General features: G+C 37.5%; 1 protein-coding gene across 8 annotated transcripts in view; it reads right to left on the bottom strand.

The window, feature by feature from the left end:
• The window catches only part of ANKIB1 (ankyrin repeat and IBR domain containing 1), an 89378-nt gene that overhangs the window by 57290 nt on the left and 8012 nt on the right, over positions 1–24076 (bottom strand). Inside the window, exon 2 of one of the 8 annotated variants that reach the window (XM_057380929.1) lies at positions 5997–6062. The exons of 5 other annotated variants lie outside the window; for them this stretch is intronic. The gene's annotated coding sequence lies outside the window, so the exon portion shown is untranslated. Of the gene's footprint in view, positions 1–5996; positions 6063–12978; positions 13038–21745; positions 21946–24076 lie in introns of those variants that run through there. 2 more of the 8 variants (XM_057380930.1, XM_057380933.1) reach the window with 2 other exon arrangements.

A 24076-nucleotide genomic window follows, 5' to 3' on the forward strand; every position in this document is an offset into this window, starting at 1 on the left:
ACCTAAGCCCTTACATCTACAATGAATGGGTCCAGGCAATGCCTGGCATTTGTGCTGGTACAAACCAACTGCACCTTCAAAGCACTTTCCAGCTGCTCTGCTCTCCAGCCTCTCACATTTCCCTGACGGAGGCAACCACAGATGGAGTTGCATAAAGACATGGCAGACAGAGCATCTCCACTCATGAGACAGAACAGCAGGAGCTTACCCGCTTGTGCAGCTGGAAAAAGCACATGTTGGTTTATGCCAGGGGAACAGACAGGGGAGTCAGCACCAGGCTGTGGCTGGTAGCACAGTGAACCTTCCAGGAGGTCCCTTTAGTGCATGAGTCATCCCATCCAGACTGCTCCATGGCAGATCTTTCACCCCACAAAGCACACAGTGGGATCCAAATATGCCAGGCACAGCAAGTTAGGGGATTGAGACTAATTATGTTGTGCACATAAAATCAGACAGGGCAGGACCTGCCCAGCACTTTAAATTCAACTTGTTGGGACTATCTCAAAGCTACTATTTCTACACTGGCTTTCCAACACAGTTACTGGTACCCCTCCAGTCTTGTAGACAGACGAAACAGAGGAATCCAAGGGGTCTAGAGCTTCTGAGAATTCAAGGGAAGCAGGATGTGGACAAAATTCACACTAAGAGGATTTGAGGAAATCTGGGGAACAGCTGCAATGACATAATTTTGTTTCCCTGGAGCTGTTCTCATTAGTTGTCTCACCAGCTAATCTCATCAGTGTAGTAAGGTCTGAGAGAGAGAGGTGGCTGTGGTGGCCTCCATTTTCATAGTTTTTCCTACAAAGTTTTGATAAGACAACCCTTATTTTGAGGTTGTGAGGTAACAATGACACTGCTGAATCAGCTGACTCCAAATGCTAAACATGTTGTCTGAGACCCAAATTACCTAAAGATGCACCAAGTACGCACTCATCTAAAAGCAAATCCTTCCTATGTTTAGTTGTAGACACAAACCAAAGCCCAGACTCTCCAATCACACTACAGATTCTGCAGCATTTTATATCTTCCTGATATATTTTAAAATATAAACATGCAGATATAAAATTTATATAATTCGAGAAATGCTGCATGTTCACATTAAAACGTAACAGCTTTCAGTGACATAAATTAATGTTTTCAGATGCAAAACTAGTTGCATTACTCAAAATACTGAATAGTTTCAGGCTTTAGTCTACAGACCCAAGGAAAGTTCTATACTCTGTTCAGTCAGCCAGCAGTTCGTATTACATTCAACAGACAGAATCTCAAAAATAACTTGAAAGAATGATTTTCATTTAAGTTTAACAAGATTAGTTAGTGCTATTATCTGTCAATCCCTATCTACCACCAGTAGCTCTCAAGACTATAAACCAAATTAGATGAGAACAAATGCCTAAAAGATATCAGAATCTTCATGGAAATCAATAATGAAGACCCCACTAATGCCTGTAATACTAAGAAAAGCACAAATCATTTGAATTTAGAAGGTAATGGCACCAATTTCCATGCATTTATTTCTGGAAATTAGCACACAGATAGCTTGCATCAGCTGCAGAACATGCTGCTTCTTGTCCAAACTRGAACATTAAACAAACCTGGGTAGGGATGAATGAGAGCACTAAGAGTGGAAGGAGATAAGAGGGTGCCCCAGGCACCTGAAGGAATCTGGGACAGGGTAGCTCTATTGACATGTTGAAGATGAGATCTGAATGAATTTAGGCAGGGGTATGGAAATACATGGGAGAAGTGAGGATCTCTTGGGGTGAACTAAAAAGCTCAAGTCATTTTTGTGCAGAAAAGGCAAAAAATGTACATTCCATTAATTTTTCTGTACACCAAATAAACTTTATTTACTTTTGATGCAGTATGGATATATTAGAATTTTGTAATGACATCAGCGACTAATAATATAAAAGATGTAGGCACATTGCTTGAACTATTACGTACATTATCCTATTATCCAGAAATTTTAGGAATATGCAGACTGTACCGTGTAAGTCACTGAAACAAGCAGTAGCATCTGCTTTCTTTCAGAAAGCTTACAGTCTATGTGTTCAATAAAGGGCTATATATGACACAGACATGATATAGAAAGGTGAATGAAATAAAAAGAGCAAAAAACTTGTGTAACAGGACCAGACTCCAAAGGAAATGGGTCTCAGTCAAAGGAAAGGGAGAATTTTAAGAAGGATTATGAGATAGAGCTATGATATGCCTTTGAACAGACACAAGTGAACTCCACATAAACCCAAGAACGAATACAGAGGTATTGAAAATTTAGCCAAGGCTAAGGTAAATATAACCATCACATTATCAAAATAAAATGAAAGATGATAGAATGGGGATAGTCAATGAGGGCCCTTCAGGTGATGGCAAACAGCTTATATTTGATGTGATTGCAAGAAACTGATCTCTGGAAGAATGCAAAGAGAGAAGTGACGGTCAAAATTAACGCAGAAATCTATTTGCTACTTACAACACATGATATGACAAACTGTATTAATGTTTGTCAAGTGACAGTATCCACAAGGTCTTTCATCTTTAACACTACAACAGGCATTAGCCTTTTACTTGTTGGAAATTTGGTGAGCCACATTGTCACATTTTTTGTTTTCTGAATTACAATTAAAGATGTCAGCAGAAACACAGAAAGACAAGGGTGAAGCTGTCTGTACTCTGGCTCTAACAGTTGGCTCCCATCATGTTTGGAAGTCCAGAAGAAACAAAGATGTGACAGCTGCTGCCTCTCTCAAGCTGCTGTAGTTGATGAGTGCCCTTCTGTAAAATATTCAAGATCTGCCCATTTGCAGCCATCAGTTCATCTATCAGCAAACAGCCCCACTGCATCCACCACCCAGGAAGCCTCTACTTGAAATGAAGGAGAAAAAGGACAAAACATCAGCTGATGCAACAAAATTCTGGATCTGACAGCGGCTGAAAGGGGCCCAGTCTGATGCCTTTTAGTGTAGTTATCTATCCATGAAGAGCTTCCAATTTGTTGCATTCTCAGAGGACAGAAAGTTTATGAGGAATGCTGGAACCAAGCAGGGAAAGGAAACTTGGTTAACTCTTTCAGCCTGTCATTTCATATTTTTAAAGGTGAAGGGCATATAATACACACATTTCCTCTGGAAAAGGTGGCAGAAAAGAGGTTTGGGAGGTTATCAGCCAGTCAGGGATCTGGAAAGCTCCTGTGGGCTGAACACAGGTGTTACTAAAGCAGTTTCAGCAGCTCCTGGGCTCACATGGATAGTGTGTGGTGTCAGTGTCACCAATCTTGCTTTGCTCTTTGTATGAACACAACATTTAAAATCCTTAGGCTATTTTTTAATGTCCATGTCATGGTGGAAAAAAAATGACCACACAAGACAATTTTCAAGTATTTTATCTAAATAAAATGAAACCTAAATAGAATTTTACAGGACAAAGACAAGATATTTGTTGGTCAGTAGATCTATTACTAAATCTTCAAGCTGTCTGCTGTATCATAGCCTTTAGCATAATCTTATAATTTATCATAACCACAAATATAATTTTACACCAAAGAACATAGGAAACATAAGCATAATGTTTGCAAAATGTTTGTTCTATATCCCATATTATTTCTGAATTCCAAACATCAATCATCTAATTCAAAATTTGAAAGTATATTTATTACTCTATTGCCAAATAGAAGTTCCAGCCTAACAAAACCCAAAAACTGATTACACAACCCACCCTAAAGTCTAAGGAAAGATTCTTATAAAATCGGTCAGGGCCATCACACTTCTCTGCTTTAGCAATGAGCAGTAATTTCTATGGCTTATTAGCAACACTACTAAAAGCAACACTTTGATATCACAGTTCTATAAAAATTTAACAAAGAGCCACTCTCATAGGAGCTTGAAGATTGAGTACAAGATGAAGAAAGAGTGGATAAAGAAAGACATAGGTAGAGCAAGGAAGCAATGAGATTCTGAGAGCAGTTGCACCAGCCAACCAATTACTATTGGTTTTTCCCTGGGCATCATCATAGAAGTGAGTTTGAAGGACAACTGCAATGACTTCATAGGATTTTAGAAGGAGTTCCTCCTTTGGAATACTTCCACGGTGCTTGCCAGAAATTTGTAAAAAATGGTAAAATATTGTAAAAGGGGGATCAGGGGAGTAGTTTTGAAACATCATTTAACATCATCTAACACTCATTTAGGAATCATGTACTGAACACATAAGTCTTTCATGAGATGGCATACCTTTCCCAGTTTGCATTTTAATTGCTTTAACAGTAAAGCAGAATTTCTTACTGAATGTAGGACTAGCACGTGTTGATACAGCAGCTGTTCTAAACCTTGTTGAATGAAAAAAAGGAAGGGAGACACATCATACTACTCAGAAAATCTATCAAAATCAGTAAAAAAACCCCTCAGGTTTAACTATGGGAAAAAAATCATATATATTTCTTGCACCAGAAAACCCTATTGTCTATATGATAAGCAAACACCAGGATTTCATCTAATAATAATCTGCAACCTTTTTTTTACAATGTAACACTCTGTAATTCCTTAAAAAGTTCAAGTACAATTTGCAGCTTCAAAACTTTAAAAACTACTTCTTAAGTAGTTTGTAATGTAAACTATAAGAACATTCTTGTGGAACAGCTAAGTGAGCCAAGCTCATACTTCAATCTTAGTATTATTAAAATAAAATACATTACCTAAAATTAATACACATTGTTACGTGGCTTTGAAACCTTTGAAAAGACAAGTGATAACAAATTGCTAACACAAAAAGGATAAAAAGATATCAATATACTTCATTTTCAAAAGCACCTGGCTTTTGCTTCAAGTATGAAATACTTCGAAACTGCATTCTAAAAGCATCTTCTGTTTCAAGCACAGTTAGCTCAAAAGGTAGCTATTTTATTTGCTTTGGATACTGCAGTTAAACAGCTCATTTTTAAATGCTGCGTTTCTAAAATGTTTACTGCAGAGTCTGTCCTACATTATAAATCATAATTTATTGCAGAAGGGAACCACGAACAACTTCATGGTTTAGGAGAAAGCCTTGCAGCCTTTATGCTTAGGATGACTGTCACATTGTGATGCTGGTAATTTTAATCCTCACTTCTGGGACAGACTAACACAAATGAAGCAAGTCAAAAGTTATGTTCAAGAATTCTCAGAATAACAGGCTGTCTCCCAGAAATAGCAGAAAAAGCCTGGGTTAGTACTCCTCTTCCTCCCTTACCCTCTCCCCTCTATACAAAGTAAAAAAAAAAAAAAAAAAAAAGCTTATTTTAACAAGAGAACAAAATTAAGAATGGCACATTCAAATAGCATTCCTATTTTATGTATGGATAGCACAGATGACTGTAATTAAGATGCAGCAGAAAAAGTTAGGCTAATCTAATTTTTACATGTTTATAGTAAAGATTTAAGATTTGTCAAATTTTAATTAATTAAAAAATGTTCTCTCTGGATACCTGTATCTGGGAGAAATTTTTCTGCAAAGYCTGAAGTAAGAAACACACTTGCAAAGCTTTAGAACTGGTTATAGAAAAGTGGTGGTGGTGTTTGGGTTTTTTTTATACACTGAAACATGCTAAGGTTTGTGCCAAAAGTTCTAAGAAGTCATCAACAGGAAATAATGAAAGCATTTCTTCCACTTTAAACCTCTGTGAATGGGACTCAACATTATTAAATTCTCTTACATTTTATATATCAAAATACAGAACAAAAAAAAAATTGCAATGCCAACACCTCACCCTTTGTACAATGATCATCAATCTAACATTCTCTGTGCTTTAAATACCAAGGTCGAAAAGCGRCAATTATGTTGAGAGTTGACTTGAATAAAACATAGTGTGGGCTAGTGAGAGAATTAATTATTTCCTCATTTATATGCTTGTGGGATAGAGAGTCTAGCAACTTGGGTTACAATCTCTTTATGCTGGCATATGTACCCACAAGTTGAAGGTTAAAGTTATTGCTCAATTTAGTAATTTGAGACTGGCTTACTGACTCAGCTGTAAAGACTTTCATCCAGGTGGAGTATTTTCTTTCAGCCACACTTCTTTCACAATCCTAGTTTGTGGAGAAAAACGGATTTTAAGAATGGATTTGTGGTTTTTTGCACTGATACTTTTAAAGGGATGTAACTGGGGCAGCTGCAGCATAGACTAGAAACAATTTAACAGAAACCTCTGCATAGATGCAGCTAAAGTAATTGCCACATTGATTTTAATTGTGTTGTCTACAATATTTGCATTCACCATTTAAATGATATGTGGTAAATCTACTGTGGGGTAGGTACATAGACATATGGCAGGAGAGACAAGATACTGTGCAGCCAAATCAAAGGTACACTGTGATAGCTGGACAAAGACTGCATTCCTGCAGGTAGTCAGGGGGAAAAAATCTAGCAGCAATCTGTTGTGSTGCTTCCTTTTTTTCCTCCCTTTAGTGAACAGCAATTCAATAGGATGGAACAAAAGAGTTATCATTCTATAATGATGCTCTGGAATATCCATTAGTCTGAATTGTAATTGCAGATTCATTTCAAAACTCATTCCAGGGCCTCATGTCTGTAAAAAAWTACTTTAAAAATAACAAGAAAACCCTCAAAGTTCTGTGAAATCCAAATAACACTTTGGAGTTGTTCCAAATGAAACCATCAAGATCTTAATTACCTTAATAATTTAATTTGGAGTACTTAGTGATATAAGAAAAATCATAGAATCATAGAACATCTTGAGTTGGAAGGGACCCACAMGGATCATTGAAGTCCAACTCCCAACCCTGCATAGGACAACCTCAAGAATCACACCAYGTGCTTGAGAGTGTTGTCCAAAAGTTTCTTCAACTSTGTCAGGSTTGGTGCCGTGACCATTTCCCYGGGGAGTGTGTTCCAGTGCCSAACCACCCTCTGGGTGAAGATATTCTTCTTAATGGTATTTTTAGGTTCCAGGCATGAAATAAAGCAGAACTTTYTTAGGGCTATCTCTTCAACCTTTAGGTTACATAGACTACTCAAATCTAAAATATAAAATATTTGTACCTAGTCTACAGACGCTAGCACCCTAAGACCTCCTCTATCAAGATCAGAAAGGGAGAAGCACAAAAATAAATGCTTGATGTTTTATTAGATTAAGTCAAGCTACAGACAGACATAGTTCTGGCATTTTAATCCCAAGCACATTGCTTTTAGTATCAAAAACTCACTATAGACTGTTCCACTGACTCAAGTAACAGTACACTTTAGATACAGTGCATAAAACATTGTCAGTCTATTAAGGATCTATAAAAGTGACTGCTGTGTCACAGCCAATGCTGATAGCTTCACTTTTTCATCAAGCAGAAGTGAATAAGTGTCACCCAGCACCTGTATAAAGTACCAGCAGCCAGTGACTCCCAGGATATTTAGCATSAGTGATAAATTAAAGAATATGAACCAGAGACTGGTAACATTCTTAACCAGTGCAACGCCTCCTGTGCTGGCAGCATGTGAACACACTTCAGGCACCGCGTTGCTTCTCTGGTTTCTCCCTACCCTCACACACACATCATGCCCAGTGGGACAGGAGTCTCACTGCAAAAAACATCCACACACTCTTTGCTCAGCTGTGAGATTAACTGAACTGAGCTAGGTTATTGCTTAAGACAAATGTACGTCCCCTSTGAAATCAGATTCAATAGACCAAAAACTACAGAGAAATCACCACCACCAGTTACAAGGCAACAGTTCAGAGAGTAATAGACGGATGGAACTCACAGACTGATGCTGTATGGAGCAGAAAGTCTGAAGAAATGTGAGTATTTCTGTCAAACTGATATGCCTAGAAAAAGTGAGAATAAAGACAACCAGTAGTGGTACAGAGCACTGCTGGAACAYCAAAGGTGGAATGAAGATGGCAACATGAAAAGCTACAGAAAACCTCATAGGGAACTTGACTGACCAATCTATAAAGGGTTCAATGTGCCTTGACCCTGGCCTTGACTGACTCCARGATGTATTTTTCAAGTAAATTTGCWCAGCTTAGCACAAGTAAACAAAATTGAAACTGCATAAGAGCCCAAAGCCAACGCTCTGAAGAGCCTGTGGTAGAATCTGGTCGGCCAAATGCTTTAATGCCAACTTCACTTTCAGAGGTGTTAAACTGATAGAACTGAAAACAAAACTTATTGTCTGCCAAGGTACATCCACATAGAGCAAAACCAAATAGGATGGCAATACAGGGCTGCTCACGAGCACACTCCACAGAAAAATCTGAAAATCCCTTACACAATCAGAAACCTTAGCATCTTCCTGAAGCACAAGTCTCTCAGTYTGAGGAAGCTTTTTCATATGAAAGAGTGTGATTTGGTACGGTCATACTCTCACTGGATCTTATAAATATAAAAGAGGCCTACAAGCTAAATCTTAAAATGAAAGGATAGTTRCACAAGGTCAGGCACCTGCAATCAGACTATACACAATAAGCATCATTCCCTTCTAAAAGCAAGTCTCATTTGGAAATAATGAATATCCAAAGTCAGTGCATTTCAACGTAAAAACTACTGGGTTTATCATCAGCATTTTTTTTCAAATAAAGTAAAAAGGTGAGGAAACAAATACAGATTTTTCAATCTCCARTGTCACAAAATATGCTCTATTTCAGACTGTCAGAGGAAAGCAACRATCACAATATACTATCACTGACTCTTGGTTCATAACAAGATTACTGAGGGGAGCAGTGCTGTATTTGTAGATGGCTGATAGTTCCACGGGTTGCATGTTCTGAGTGCAGTAACCAACACTTACTGTAATTTTTCTATTATTATCTAAATAACTTAAAGCACTGGAAAGAACAATGCACACCATTTCAAGGAATGTGCAGTTTTTTTCAGAGTTCCCTGCTTTCACTTAAGCAAGCTAGACTTAGAAGACTAGACTAAACCTTTACTTGGTACATTACATTTATTTCATAAATATCTATGGACAAAATTTTATAAAACATACTCTGATTACATTAAAGGAGTATCTGTTTCCATGTTTTCAAGTAGGAGGTGAAGAAAGCACATTCAACTGTCTGAAACAGATGATRAGCATTGTTCACAAACGTACTGGACCAGAAAGAAACACGCACATACTTTTATTGTTTCCTGGAAGCTTTCTTAGGTGCTGGTTTTGTTCCATGTAAAGCTAAAAGACAATGTGACCCTGCTGATCTTTCAAAGAGATCTTGATTTTTTTTAGATGAATGAACAAATCAATTTCCTTTTAACAAAGAGGTAATTTAACTGGTCAGCACTCCTTCAAAGCAACACATTCATTTAAGGTCTAAACACAGAATCTGGGAGATCATTGTGTGTCTAAAATGAGATGGATTCCTGAAACAAAGTATGTTTTCTACACAGTATTTCAGAAGCATTTTACAACATTTCTGAGAGACAACTTCAGGAACTATTTAACTCTGTTTAGTCCAAGGGTATGCACCCCTGCTTGTCATGGTGCTGACTTCCCTTCCCACAATCTTAAGAGACATCATTGCTAAGAACGAGCCATTCAGGTAACTGCAGTGACAAGGATCATCACTTGCATCTTATGTACCCCAGAAAATTAGCAGAACTGCAACTGAAGAACTTCTGATAAAATGTTTAATATACCTCCTGGCAAAATTCTGACTTTGGCAGGGAAATGGCAAAGGATATTTTGGATCGAACCTAAAATTAATTTAAACAAAACATAACTTGAAGAAGTATTTTTAACTTTTGCCAGAACACCTCTGCTGAAATATTTGACTGGTTTTTCCACTGCACACACACAGTTTAATGATTTACATAAAGGCCATGGATAACAAAATTTAATTATAGTCATATACGGTCTGTATTTAGGAAGATTATTCTTGGCACCAATGTAATYACAATGAAACACAACTTTGTTGCATGATAATGATTTTTGGCTTCAAGATGACTATGAAGCCAAAGAAAACAGAGAAAGAATAAAGATTTTGAAGAAATCCATTATTACCTGAATCACAGAATGGTTTGTACTGGAAAGCACCTTTGAAGATCATAATGTCCAACCCTCTATCATGGGCAGGAATATCTTTAAGTAGATAGGAGGTTCATAGTCTTGTCCAGCCTAACCCTGAATACTTCCAATGGTGGGGCATCCACAACTTTGGAGAACCTGTTTCAGTGCCTCGCCATCCTCATCATAAAATAATTCTTCCTCGTGTCCAATCCACATCTACTTCTTTCTGTTTAAAATCAATGCCTCTTGCCTTGCCAAAATTGGCCTTGGTAAAATACCTCTACCATTTTTACAGAACCCCCTTTAATTATTGAAATGCTTCAACAAGATCTCCCTAGAGCCTTCTCAACGCTAGGCTGAACAATCCCWCCCTTACAGCATTTCTTCATAGGAGARGTATTTCAGGCCTCTGACCATTTTTGTGACAGTGCTCTCACCTCACTCCCAGGTCCATGTCAAGTACTGGGGACCCTGGATGGACACAGTGCTCCAAGAGGCATCTTGCAATAGCAGCGCAGAGCAGAGGGGGATAACCTTCCATGACCTGCTGTTCTCTTAGTCCTTCTATCAGTTCTACTGACATAACCAACATACCTAGGGACTGATGCAGACACTGTTACAATACAAAACACTGCTGCTCTTTGTTGAACTGTAGAACAGCCTATTACTGACCTTTCCAATTAAGGCAAGGAAAGGAGGAAGAAGTGCAAGGTACCAGAGTCACTTATTTTGTAAAATYTGACCCATTTGGCATCAGAATTACATGAAGCAGAACATTACACAGACTTAATATTAGAAAGACTTTCAAGAACCAGTCTGGAAAAAAAAAATCTGTTTTACCCAAGCAGTAGAATCTTTATTMCTTTGATTGAGAAGTTCTYCAACKATTTACACRAWGCTTTCRCCAGAAGKAACTGTACAGACACTGGGATCACAAGTAACTGTACAGACACGGTGCTGATGGTTAGTKGAACTTTCTCTGTGATCACATTCAGGGGTCATGCTGAAGCCAGACAGAGAAGACACAGCAGTTATGCCAATTCTCCTATGCTCTCACTATTCCTGCTGGCAATCAGATAAGATAATGGAAAAAGAGCAGCAGAAGTAACAAGCCTGGTTGGATTGCCAGGAGCAAGAAAAATGCAGGAAATAAGGGAAAACAGTTTGCAATAGCTTGAAAACAGAAAGGAGAAAGGACTCTAAAAAACTTCCATCATTTATGGGCCATTGTCATGAAAGACAAATAACACAAAACTAGTAGGTGTTTATTTTAACTAAAGGACATATTAATAATGGGCCTACACAAGTAGGTGAATTGTGATTGTCCTAAACAAACATTCCTTATTCTGACATTTTTTATTTCTAGGAAATGGCTGAGGCTGCATAAGTCTGTTATGATTATCTGTTTTCTGCTGTATCTTTCTAAATTAGTGTGTAYCTATTCTACTTGTCAATATAATGCTCCAGTCAAGATAATGAAGCCTCCTTCAGAAACAAAGAGAAATAGAAACTAACAATATTATTAACCTTCCTGACATCCAAGCTTAAGGAAAAACAAATGTTACAGTGTGCTTTAAAATTAGTATTTGTCTTAAAAATCTAAACCATAAGTAAAGAAAGCAGATGTCCTACGATAGAAAGAAAAGAACTTTTGATTTTATTTTTCCTCTGTTCTTTTCACAGCTAATATTGCTGAGAAGTCTGGGACCAYCATCTGGGGAGTTTATGCCTGGCATAAACTTCAACCCACATCCCCAAACAATATTAGTAAATAATGAGTGAACACAGATGCAATTTTTTAAAAAATAATTATTTTAGAAGTCTTGTCACATTGTCGCTTGGAATCTTTCTTAAAATAGCAGAACTTTAATATAAACTCCATTCTTTACATTCTGGACCACAGCATCCAGGYCACCAGATTCTTACATCTTGTGTCTGCTGGAACATTTCACTATTGCATCCTCTGTTTCAATTTCTTATTATGCCTGAAAACAAAAAACTCTCTGTTTGTGCAGAAATGTGTCATAACAATAAAAGAGCATCTGTGCTCCAACAAATCCAGTGACATTTGTACTGACTAAAGCTACCCAGTTTGCGGTAGATTTTCATCTTAAATTATTGCAATGCAGTTGTAGAAAGCTAGGAATGGTTTTGTTCCTCTGGTTTAGCACACAGACTACMTCATACTTCACATAATCAGCCTATATAAACCAATTATTCATTCTTCAAAGTATTTTCACAATTTTCAACTTTAACAGCACTTTTCAGGGGAGTGGATTAAACCAGACCCAGACATGTCTTTGGACATCAACCTGTGGTTATGCTAAARGCTAAAGGCAGGAAGACAAGAAGGYTGCTCAAAGGTATCTGAGGCAAGATATAATCTCAGTCAAATCTGATGATCCAAAACTATCATGTCAAAGCAATGTCTGACCTAGCTAAATGGATATGTGATACAGCAAAAGATAAAGATATATACCAGCAGATTCTGGATGAAAACTAGTGCCCTGATTTGTGAAACAGTCCATGATTTTCCAGAGAAGAGAGAGAGCAAGCTTTTAGGTACTGAGAAATAAAGAATCCTTGACAGCAGTAAGGGCTCCTATCTCTGCACTTAAGAAGATCTAGATTTAGTGAGCTAGAAAGGATCMGGATGGTGCTGAACTTCTGGCAGAATCTCAGATATTCTCTCCAGAGGAATTCTGTGGAAACACCAAAGTGAGCGTAAAATATGTTGAAGACTTGCAGGATTTGCATTCCTGTTTTATTTAGCTTCTTCTGTGTGCTCCAGACAAACTGTTTYCCTTGACTGCAACCTCAGAAATTGATAGAATCCATTATATTTACCAACAGCAGTTAATCCTATTTATTACAAAAAAACTAATTAGACAACGAATAATCTGCTAAAGGGGGAAATTTTTTTAGTCCAGCAACTTAGTGATTGATCTTGTCCTGAAATCAAAATTCTTCATCACTGAYACTTACTCATGAGCCTTCTTATTGTTGCATGCAGTGTCCAATACTTAAAAAGCTGYAATAGATTCTTGAAGCTGATATGTTCTTGAGATTATGGGTTCAATTGATACTCAGTTTGGAAATCTGAAAAATTACCTGGCTTCTACAGGTACCAGCCCTACCAAAAAAAAAAAAAAAAAAAAAAAAAAGGAATTGCAAAAATATAAAACAGGCCTTTACAAAACCAAAAAAAGCAAAACCCACAGGGTTTTTTTTTCAGCTCTGCAGACTTGGAAGTGTTGTAGCATAAATTAAAAATTAGGTCTGACAAAGACTGGTATGAATCCTTTGCTGTTATGGAAGTTATTTCACAYTGACTTATAAAAAAAAGTGTCAACCCTCAAAAATAAATGTGAATTTTGCTTAGGAATAAATGTCTGAAATTCTAAATGGGAAAAAACTAGTTTATTCCTATTTTGAAAGAACTTGATCCCAAACAGAAATTCTATTTCAAAACATTAGCTAAGGCAAGCTGAAGATGATCTTCAATATACAGATACTCAAACATTATTAATGATAACTAGATAATCTTCTAATGATCTAATTWACCACTTCCACTATTTACACGTCAACAGTTTAATGATTTATTGTGTTCTTTCATGAAACAGCTTCACATTTGGTTTGCAGCCAAATTTCTACTTGTTTTAGACTTCACAAATATCAAATCAAACAGACAATATATAATTCCAGTTCTTTTAAATGTTCGTTGTTACCATTTTCATTCCCTATTTTGCTTTCAAGTATTTTAAACATAATAATGGCTACACTGGATCAGATACTTCTCATCTAATTCCTTGTCCAGAGAATTAACAGCTGAGTGTATCAATGAAAAGTACAAAAAATGGGTAAGAACAGATGGATACTTTAACACAACACTCTCCCAGTCTCCAACAATCTACCACTTGATGGATTTTTGAGGCACATATGCTAGGTTTATATTAATAACCTATAATGCATTTTTGTCCACGATGTTGCTCAAAACCTCCCTAAATTTAAGGAAAATTTTAACAGCCACAGCATCCTGAAATTTCACAACTTAATTATTCATTGYGAAGAAATATCTGGTTTTAACCTGYAATTTGTTGAATTTCATTTTCACTGTGTACAAGAACTGAGAGGTCGACAGCAAAGAAACTTTTCATGTTTGCTCTCTCCAYTCTACCTGGATTTTAGAGATTTGTATTGTATCGCCTTTTATAGGTGATCACCCTTCTGCCATACAAATCTTTTGCTCTTCTACATATTGATTAGCCCTAACTCTGAAGAAGTGGATTCTGTGTTATTTTTAGGATCCTTTCTGCTTTTTCTGATCTATTTCCAATGCCACTAACACCTTTTTAATTTAGGAGAAGAGGAGTTATGTACAACATGCAAAATGCATGGATTCACATCATGGCAACATAGCCTCTCTTTTGACATTTCATTTACTTTTTGGACTGGTACCAAGGACCAAGCTATGTTCTTCAGAGTTTTTAATATAACCTCGAGGTCTTGCTCCTGGACTGTAATAATTAAGAGAATAATATTCTATATAAACTTAGGACTCTTTTTTTCCCCCGGCAACTGTGAATCTTTCACTTTTAGCTATATTARGTTTTATATCCTATTTACCATTRTGTCTCATAAAATTCTTTTGCAGCRGGCACTGTTTGTAGTATTGTCTAGAAACCATCATCTCACTAATTACCATAATTTCCACATTATTTATCTTCACATTCAACAGCAGAAGTCTTAGAACTGATCCATCTGGGACTCTATCAGTACTCTTCCACTACAATGAAAACTGTCTCTTTCTATCTATATCCATAACCACCTTTTAACCAGTGACTTCTGCATGCAATGGATCCTCRCTCTTTCCCAAAGCTGTTTGGATTCTTGAAGACTTCTAAGTAAGGGATCATGGAATATGCCACTTGAAAATTCAGCCAGACTGTAACAAATGTATTTTGCCAACTTCTTCAAAGAGTTTCAGTAAGTTTGTGACATCAGACTTTTGCCTACGTGCTATGGTGGCTGATCCTCAGGACATCACATTTATTGGCATGTCTGCTAATTATTACATAATTTCTACTAATATTCTAGGAACAGGCATCTTGCTTATGGCTTCTGCTGTTCAACAAGCCCATCTTGGAATCTTTTAAAAATTGCATCATGTTAACCCATCTCCAGTAACCTGTCACAAAGTTATTTCTTGAGAGAGGTCAAATATGACAAAATGAAGGAGAATTACACAATATTAATTAACAAAAAGAGTTAAAAAAACATATYTGCACTGAAAAATAACCTGAAACAATTTCCACAGCTTCTCCACAAGATTCAACACAGATTGGCAGTTCTGAGATTAGACGTAAAAAATCAGACCCTGGCTCTCATCACCAAGTACTTTGGCAAACGATCCTTTATGAAGGGATGATGTCTATGCTAATTTCCTTTCACGTAGCTTGATTTAGCCAGAATGCAGGAAACTTTTAAAGCTCATCTAAAATATTTTTTTACATTAAGATAGAATAGGGATATTCTGTCTTTTAAGAAAGTTGAATTATTTTAGACTTCCCTCTCCATTTTCTCAAGAAGACCTTTTTCTCTGAGAGATGCTGAATTAATTATCAAGGAAAGACTACAGATGCTACAAAAGAGAAAAGCAGTCTTCTGAGTTTTTTCTCTTACTCTGGTAATGGTCAAGATATCACATATGAAGACCTTGTTTCTCTTTACTCCTCTCTACTTCATTGCAACAATGAATAAAAGGAAACTTCCTCCCAAAATTGCCCCTCTTCCACCAATTTCCTTGTTCCCACGATCTCCCGTGGTCTGTGAAACTTGGCACTCTCTGTACTGCCCTTCACTTTATGTTTACAAGGGAAACCTCACAGAAAACACTTGCACACCCAAAGCATACCTGAAAAATTTCACCGGTCTTCCCAACATGAAGAAAATTTCTCTATTCAGAAACAGATTTAAGCATTCAGCACTATTTATACARTTTAATATATTAGTCAGAAAATACTTTACTTCTTATACTTCAAACCAGAACACTGCAGTCTAAAAAAAGGGGAATCATTATAAAAAGGTTTCAATTGCAATTATATTATGCTGGACTGTCACAGAACCAGGTCACCTGAGGTACCAGATTTAAGCCTACTCAATGATTGCTAATGGTCACACAGTAATGCTCCCCTCCTGAGCAAGCCTTTGGGTTAGCTATCGAGCACCCAAGATCCTCTCACACCTTGTCCACTCATTCATCTTTGTCTACTGCCCACATTTTCATACGATGTTTCTGTTGATAGGGGTTTTTTTCGTGAAGAGCTGCTGCCTTACCCTTTTTTACAGACAGTTACTATGCCAGCAAGCAAGTGTTCTGAAAAACAGCATTCACCTGAACTCACATTCCCTTTGTTACTACTACTGCTAGCTCTCAACACCATCTACTATCAAAATACAYAACATGGAGTTCACACAGTTTATATTCATCAATGCCTCTGTTCCTTCAACATCTGCATCATAGAGTTCCCAGGTCATAAGAAAAGAATGAYGGAGGGTGCTTATACCAGCACCTCACCCGTGGATCCGGTACTTCTGGTTAGGTAAGGTGACTTTCAGGACCTCTGCGTCCCTTATTTGCTGATACATTAGACAGGGAGGTCCTGCAGAACAGAAAGATCCAGGTCACCCTCTTGACTCGAGAGGTGTCAGTGACACTGCACAGGAGGCTCTCAGCCAAYGCTATTTCCACATGCCGCTCACAAAGTCATAGAGGACACCTGCACATGGGCTTTCCCTGCCATGGTGCTGCTGCTGGGACTGGAACGTGCATTCCCTTCCTRCTGCCTCCATAGTGAGGCATGCCTCCTCACATAAGGGAAGACTTTAATGTCTACTAAACCTGGCTGCAAAGCAGTGACAGCAGATATCCAGCCCAAGATGGTGCACGGCCACTTGAGACTATGGAATCCATGCTGCTGATGAGTTTACTGCTGTATGTTAAGTCACTATGTCTCTCTTTCAGCTTGACAAGYCCATTCAGCTTCCTCTACCATGACTCATAAYRCAGTTCTTAAAGCAGCCTGACCCAWGCCTAAGAAAAGTTCAATCATCAATCCAGCATTTACTAGGTACTGGTAAACTTAGATTTGGCTGTCTGAAAATGAGACAGAAATCCACTCGGATAAGGTCCAAGAATACAGAGTTTGTTAAAGGAAAAATCCCACTGCCAGTGGCAGAGATCTGCGGAAGCAAAGCCAAGCAGCGGTAGACGAGACACAAGCTGGGGAACCAGCTGCATTCATTTCAGCAGCTTGCAGAGTTGTGATGCTCAGGAATCCTTTGGTGACCGCCTTATGAAAAACCTTCTCCAGTGCCAATGTAACAGGCAGGCACTTATTTAAGAATAGTTCTTCCTGCTTGTAAAGTAAAAGGCACCACAAGAGAACATTCCCTACCCCCACTCTCCACCAGAAAAAAAGCCACTAAATGTTAATTTCTTTTCCCTCTATATTTCTTATTCTTGTCTTGGGTTATTCTCCTCCTCTGGGTCCACTTCCCTGCCCAGATCAGCGTGTGACCTCCATCAGACTTCTCTGAAAGCTCAGAAATTATAAAGTAATTYTTATAGTTACTAGGAAGCATGCACTTAGTAAGCTGGAAATCTGCCTCCAGTATCTTTTTATGACACTAATGTTGTTTGAGAAACTCACATTGTAGTTTCTAAAGTGGCTTTAATGGATACCAGAGCTGATCCTGCCCTTTTTGTTTCTGATCCACTCCTTCTGTTCATCCATATTTCCATAGCACTTTCCCGTGTTGGTTATAGTTTGGTTTTTTTGTTTTTTTTTGTGACTGCACCGAGGAGAACGTATCTAACTCAGATCAATTCCTTCTGGGTTTTCTTCCTGGATGCTAATGGTCCAAACAGCCAGAGTATGGAAGCAGTGATAGGGAGGCAGGAGTATTTGTACCAGTGCATACTGTATGGAGTGGAAATACTTTSAAAACATTGTTTGTTCATACTGAAGTGCAAACACCACCAATGTGCAAACTGTGCAAAGCCCACAGTTGATTCGGTACTAGAGGCAAGGCAGTGCCACTGTATTAGCAAAGTTAAAACAGTTTCCATGAAATTTCTTYCGCAGCCCAGCATTAGTTCATCAGTTATTCCTCTGACAGCAGCCACACACTCAGAAAGGGACAGGGGATGAAGCATGGACTAGAAGATGTTGCTGGGTGRAGTGGGAGACTGCAGATACAGGGCAGGCATCACTGCCTGCTGCAATCTGCACCCAAGCTTGAAATAACATGTGCTGGACAGTTCACAAAGGAGTTTCAAATTATATCAGGATGCAAATCACAACAAATAACTTATATAGCAACTTCRCCTCAGCCCTCTACAAAAATGGACCCCTGTCTTGGTTCAGTTTTAATTTCATTATGCAAAACCYCACATGATTGTTAATAGCAGCAGCTGATGCTATTCAGGTATCTGACAGTAGGCAAGCAAGACCTATGTGAAAAGACAATTAAAATCCCTGTCCAATGGGCAGTGAAAGGACAAAGGTGAGCTTGCATTTACTAGWGGAAAAAATCCAAGCTCTGCTACTCTGGCAGTCAAAAAGCAGATATTGATGAAAAATGTTTAGTGTAGCTGCAGGSGCCCAAGAGGACTCCAGTGAGAACAAACCCTACTAAACTGGCACAAAGCTTTTAAAACAAACACAGTCTTGAAGGAGGGAGAGGTGAGAAATATGYCTAATGTAGTCCCTCTCCTCTTGCACTTTGGAAAAGAGGGATGTCTAACAACACTCCCTTCCTTCCCCCTGTATCACTAATCCTGTTGCACCATATTTCACAAAAGACTTAATGCTTKCTGGGGAACAATCCWTGGACCTGATTTTCAGCTGCTTCTSGATATGAAGAAAAACAGTACTTTATCAGTAGGGTTGAGATATTCATCAGAGGATTTAAATCTTAAGGTCTTCTGAAAATCTCAACAGGCAAAAACACCTTTAAAGATCTACTCTGGTATCACCCTATGTACTCATACAACATCCTGCACAGCAAGAAGGATGTTCTAATTGCATTAAACTACTCTCTAGAAAATACAAAAGGGAAAAATGCAATAGACAAGAAATGAAAGCAATGGAACACTATTTGCTATTGAGTTAAGTAAGAAGTACCTCTGAAGCAAGCATCTAACAGCTTAAAACCAGCTATGACTAACTATATACAGTACTCAAAATATATCTCTACGAAGGGAGAAAATAAATATAAAAGATTCCCTTTTCAAATCATGGTTTGCATGAAAACCTATTGTGTTGCAATAGAAAGGCATGAGGCTGGAATGTTCCAGGAATCAGGAGAGATGGAACACTTACTCTAAAAGGCATATAATCCACCAAGCTATGCAATAGCTTGGTCGTTTTTTCAGCATGTAATCAAATGTCTGTGTAGCACGGAAATCTTATTTCCTTAATCAATTAGAATGGCAAACTTCATTTCAAAAAGCCCCAAACCTTGCATTTCATAGCCTCATATCTCATTGAATCCATTTTTAAAACAGAATACGGCTCTCGTATCTTCAAGTCTATGTGGATAGATTTTAAAGCCATTTTAATTTCATAGAATATAGCACATTTGAATAAAAACAACTTGCTATCTAGGGCCACAGAATACAGTTATTGCCTCAGAACATTTCTTGTGTGCCCTCAGCTGTTTGGATACAGCAGCTGGGTGGGCAGTTTAGAAAGAGAACAGGAATCATTAGAGTTACAGTAAGCAGACCCAGGCACTACTGGGKAAAATAAAGTATACAATAGCTAAAGCAAGGCATGACTGTCTGGCTTTTAGGAATGTGAAAGGATTTAGTTTCACAGTAAGCCATGGGTAGACTGTTTCAAGAATATTTTTCTGTTCAAAGTTCATACTGAGGTTTTATGTTTCAAAAAGAAGCTTTTTTGAACACCTCAATTTAGCTCTAATCCAGTCTGCTTTGATCTGAATGTCATCATTCCTTTGAAGAAGCTAAAACATGCTGAAGTTTCCCAGAAAACATTGTTTGATTTTGCTAGAAATTTAATTATTCATACAGAAGTTACTCCCAGAAAACACATGATTTTTGGGTTTAGGATTTCTTCCCTTGTGCTTGTGAGTAGATTCTAAAATTGAGAACCTTTGGTTTTTTTCCAAAATAATGAAGGACATAATTATTAGTCCTTCTAGACTAAAACTCTTCATGGCTACCTAATACCACAACCTAACAAAACTGAAATTAATTCAGTAGACTTTTCAGGCTTGTGACTAATTAAAGAGAAACTTGTCTCATTATCTTCTTAGAAAACCACACAAATAGCTGGCGGGGGGTGGGGTAAAAAAGTTAACCAATCATCTTCTTAAGGACTGATTTAAAAACTCAGGTTCTYCATACTGATTCCTTGATCATATATACATGCAGCAAAATACATACAGCATAAAAATCAACAGGATTTCTGAATAAACTTAAAAGGTATTTCCATGAAATAAAGACCAAATCAAGTGGCAACCACATTTACAGTAAAATTATGCTATTGTTTTATTCAGGCTTGTACACCCACAGTAATAAAGTCTAAACTCTCAAAATTAACTCTTTTTAATTAAAGATTACAACAAAGTATTTTATACGAGAACATGCTGCCTGTCTAACTCCTATTCCAGACAAGTCAATTAAACTTTCTATTCCTTTATTAAGTAAATAATTATAAACTTCAGGTAGCCTCCTTATGAGAAAGTCTGAATTKATGAATTTTTTGGGGAAAAAAAATCCAAACAAAGCAACCACCCAAAAGATACCCAATTTCAACAAACAAATAATAACCTGAACAAGCCTGTATTCCAATTACAATTATTAATTTATTTCATTGCCTGAAAGAATGCACAACTAATCAGGCTACTTCTGCATAGCAGGAAAAGTAAGCCATATTACAAAAAAAAAACCACCCTTAACATACAAAACTCTTGAAAAAAGATCTCATTAAAGATTAGTCTATTTCATGACAGACATGTGATAATTCAAAGCAGTAAACTGATCATTTAAAATCTTTGACTGTACAGTACAATTTATTTAAGACAACAATAATGTTCTCTTCTACAGAACTCCACAGCTCTCTGGGCCAAACTTCAGCTGGGTCAGAACCAGTTGTATGCAGAGGAGTGAGTTCATATCATGAGATATGGAGCAAGAATTTATTTACATTGGAAGGAACCTCTGAAGGTCAACAGATTCTATCCTTTACTCAAAGCAGTCTTCAGAGCTTCAAAGACTGCTCAAGGCCATTCTCAATTAAGTTCAAAATATGTCCAAGTCTGGAGATCCCATGACCTGTTCAGACTACTTATCCCAACATCTGACCACCCCAACAATGCAAATCTTTCCTAATGTCTAATTGAAACATCCCTTGCTGGAACTTTTTTCTGTTGTCCCTAGCACTGTCACCGAGCTCCTCCAAGAAGAGTCTGGTTCTGTCTTTTCTGTACCCTCCCATTAACTGAAAACAAGATCCACCGCCCTAGTCTTCTTTGAACAYTGAGGACATCCAGCTCTTCCAGCTTCTCTTTTTACATTATGTGCTTCTGTACGCTAATTATCTTGGCAGTGTTCCTCTAGGCCTGCTTCAGAATGTCAGCGTCTCTCCTACACCGAGGAGCACAAAACTAGACACTGTTTTTGATGCCRTCACACAAATGTCAAGCTGACAGAAATACTCACTTCTCTCAGCTGCTGGCTTCATTCTTGCTCAAAGGTACCTTGCTGACTCACATTCAACATGGTGTCCACCAGGAAAGCAATGTCATTTGCTGCGGCGCTGCTCTCTAGCCATCCGTCCCAGCCTGTACTGCTGTGTAGTGACTTTGTTTCAATGGTCAGACTGCTGAACACCAAGCAKGAGGTTCTTGACAGCCCATTTCTCTGGCTCATCAAGGTCTCTCAGAGGAGCAGCCCTGCCCTTCAGCCCACACAACCTGGTGTCACCAACAAGCTTGCTGATGGTGCATTCCATCACCTCATCCAGGTAGTTAATTAATATTATAAATGCAAAGCTGCACTATTTAATTTTACTGAATAATAATTATCATGTCCTGAAAAGGATAAAGAACTTCAATGGGGTTTAATTTTAACTAATTAACAGGTTGGTAAATGGGATGTTGCAAAGGACTTGTATTTCAATATACAAGCAAGTCACCAAATAAAGGCTCTTCGGTATTTTTTTTTTAATGGGCAGTTTGCACTTGGTGACTCACTGAAATAGCTCCAATGAAAGATTGCTCTCCAACACATCCTTCTAAATATGGAGAACTAAATACACAAAGTATCTGTGTCAGTGACTCTCAAGAAGTCTGGGAAGAGGGCCTAAATTAAGAGCCATTGTATATTTATACTGCAATAAGCTACAGAATTGTTAGTAATGTCTCAGTACTGAAGGCTGTTTACTTCCATACACAAACTTGCAGAGAATGCAACAGGAATTCTTTCATAAAGAACAAATGGTTTTTCTCAGACTGTTTAACTCACGATGCTTCACAGACCTAGACTATTTGCTAGTACAATTTTGAAGTAGATATATTTCTACAGAATAAATGTGCCAGATCATTGCTGAAGAATTGTGTTCTGCGATCATGGAATCTGCTATACAGAKGGGTCTCAAGATTTGAGCTTTAAAATATCAAAATCCTCAACTTACGGATACAGAGAAAACTTCAACTGTGCAGCAAACATGAATGAACCTGCATCAATCAATGAAGTTCTCAAAATGTTAATATGYATAACCTACATTTTTAGTACAGCTGGAACTTTCATCTTCATAGTTAAGTAGCTACACATTTTTGCAGTTTCTTCACAACATCAATAAAATTCACCATTTTTAGTCAAGAGATTGACAAGAAATTTTCTGGGTTCTACTCTGCTGGAACATTTCTACATGTCTGTTTGTAGTCTTTGAACATGGTAGAGTTAACCAGAGATGAATATATTCACTTGTTCCTCAGCTGCTTAGAGATCTAGAACACAACAGAGCCACATGGATTAAAAAATAAAAAATGCTAAAAAAGTGACAATTCTGCAAGTAATTTACACAGGCAAGTTAATAAGAAAAAGATTACTTCAGGGGAAAATTCTATTGCAGCAGCATTTACAGGTTGCCACTGCCAAAAATTAGTCCTGATGTGCATCCATCCTTGCATATATCTTATACATACAGTAATTAATAGAAATACAAAGAAAAACACACAGCTACGTATCACAGCAGTACAGTAGCAACCAAACCCTTTGTACAGAGAAGAGTTCATTAATAAAGTACAACTGTCCTAAAATTCCTATACTTAAGTCCACAACAAATTTTACTAGAACCAGTATTTGATGTATTTTATTTGCAAAAATATTGGCATAAAGGTATCATGACCTTTCCTCATAATTTTTCAGCTATTTCTCCAAAGGTTGGTTCATAACAGGAAATATTTCAATTACCATCATCAGTGCTTCATCTGAGCATCCTAAAAAAGTATACTATTGTTTTTTAACAGAGTCAGTATTACACAACAATTTTGATAGAAATATACAATTTTTAACTTTGCCTTCAAAATTCCTGTTAGGAATCCATTTGAAATAAAAGGGCCGGGAGGCATTGCTTACCCCAGCTAACATCTACGGAAGCTCCCTGAAGAGGAAATCCTAAGTGGACTCAAACTAATAAATATATCAAATACAATTTTCTCCTCTAAGTTATTTCATTTGGAGTAATTTACAACCATGGCAAAAACCAGCTGCACAGAAACAGGACACAATGTTCCWACCATCACTCAAAGTACCTGCTATAAGAACAATCAGGGCTTGTTTGAAAAGCAGAATTAYACTTATAAAGAAGAAAAATCTAATTATTTTCTATGTTAAATTCCAAGAAAAGTGATCATCAGGTGAAATGCTTGGGGCAGAGAATCAGTTTCCAACTTATGTACATTTAATCACAATTGAACAGAGACTATACAAACCAGTCAAGAAATATGCCATTAGTATATACATAATTACCATTATACGTGGTAAAGT

This window comes from Malurus melanocephalus, unplaced genomic scaffold (assembly GCF_030028575.1).
Source record: "Malurus melanocephalus ecotype Western Australia unplaced genomic scaffold, MMel_1.1 scaffold_483, whole genome shotgun sequence".
Classification (NCBI taxonomy): domain Eukaryota; kingdom Metazoa; phylum Chordata; class Aves; order Passeriformes; family Maluridae; genus Malurus; species Malurus melanocephalus.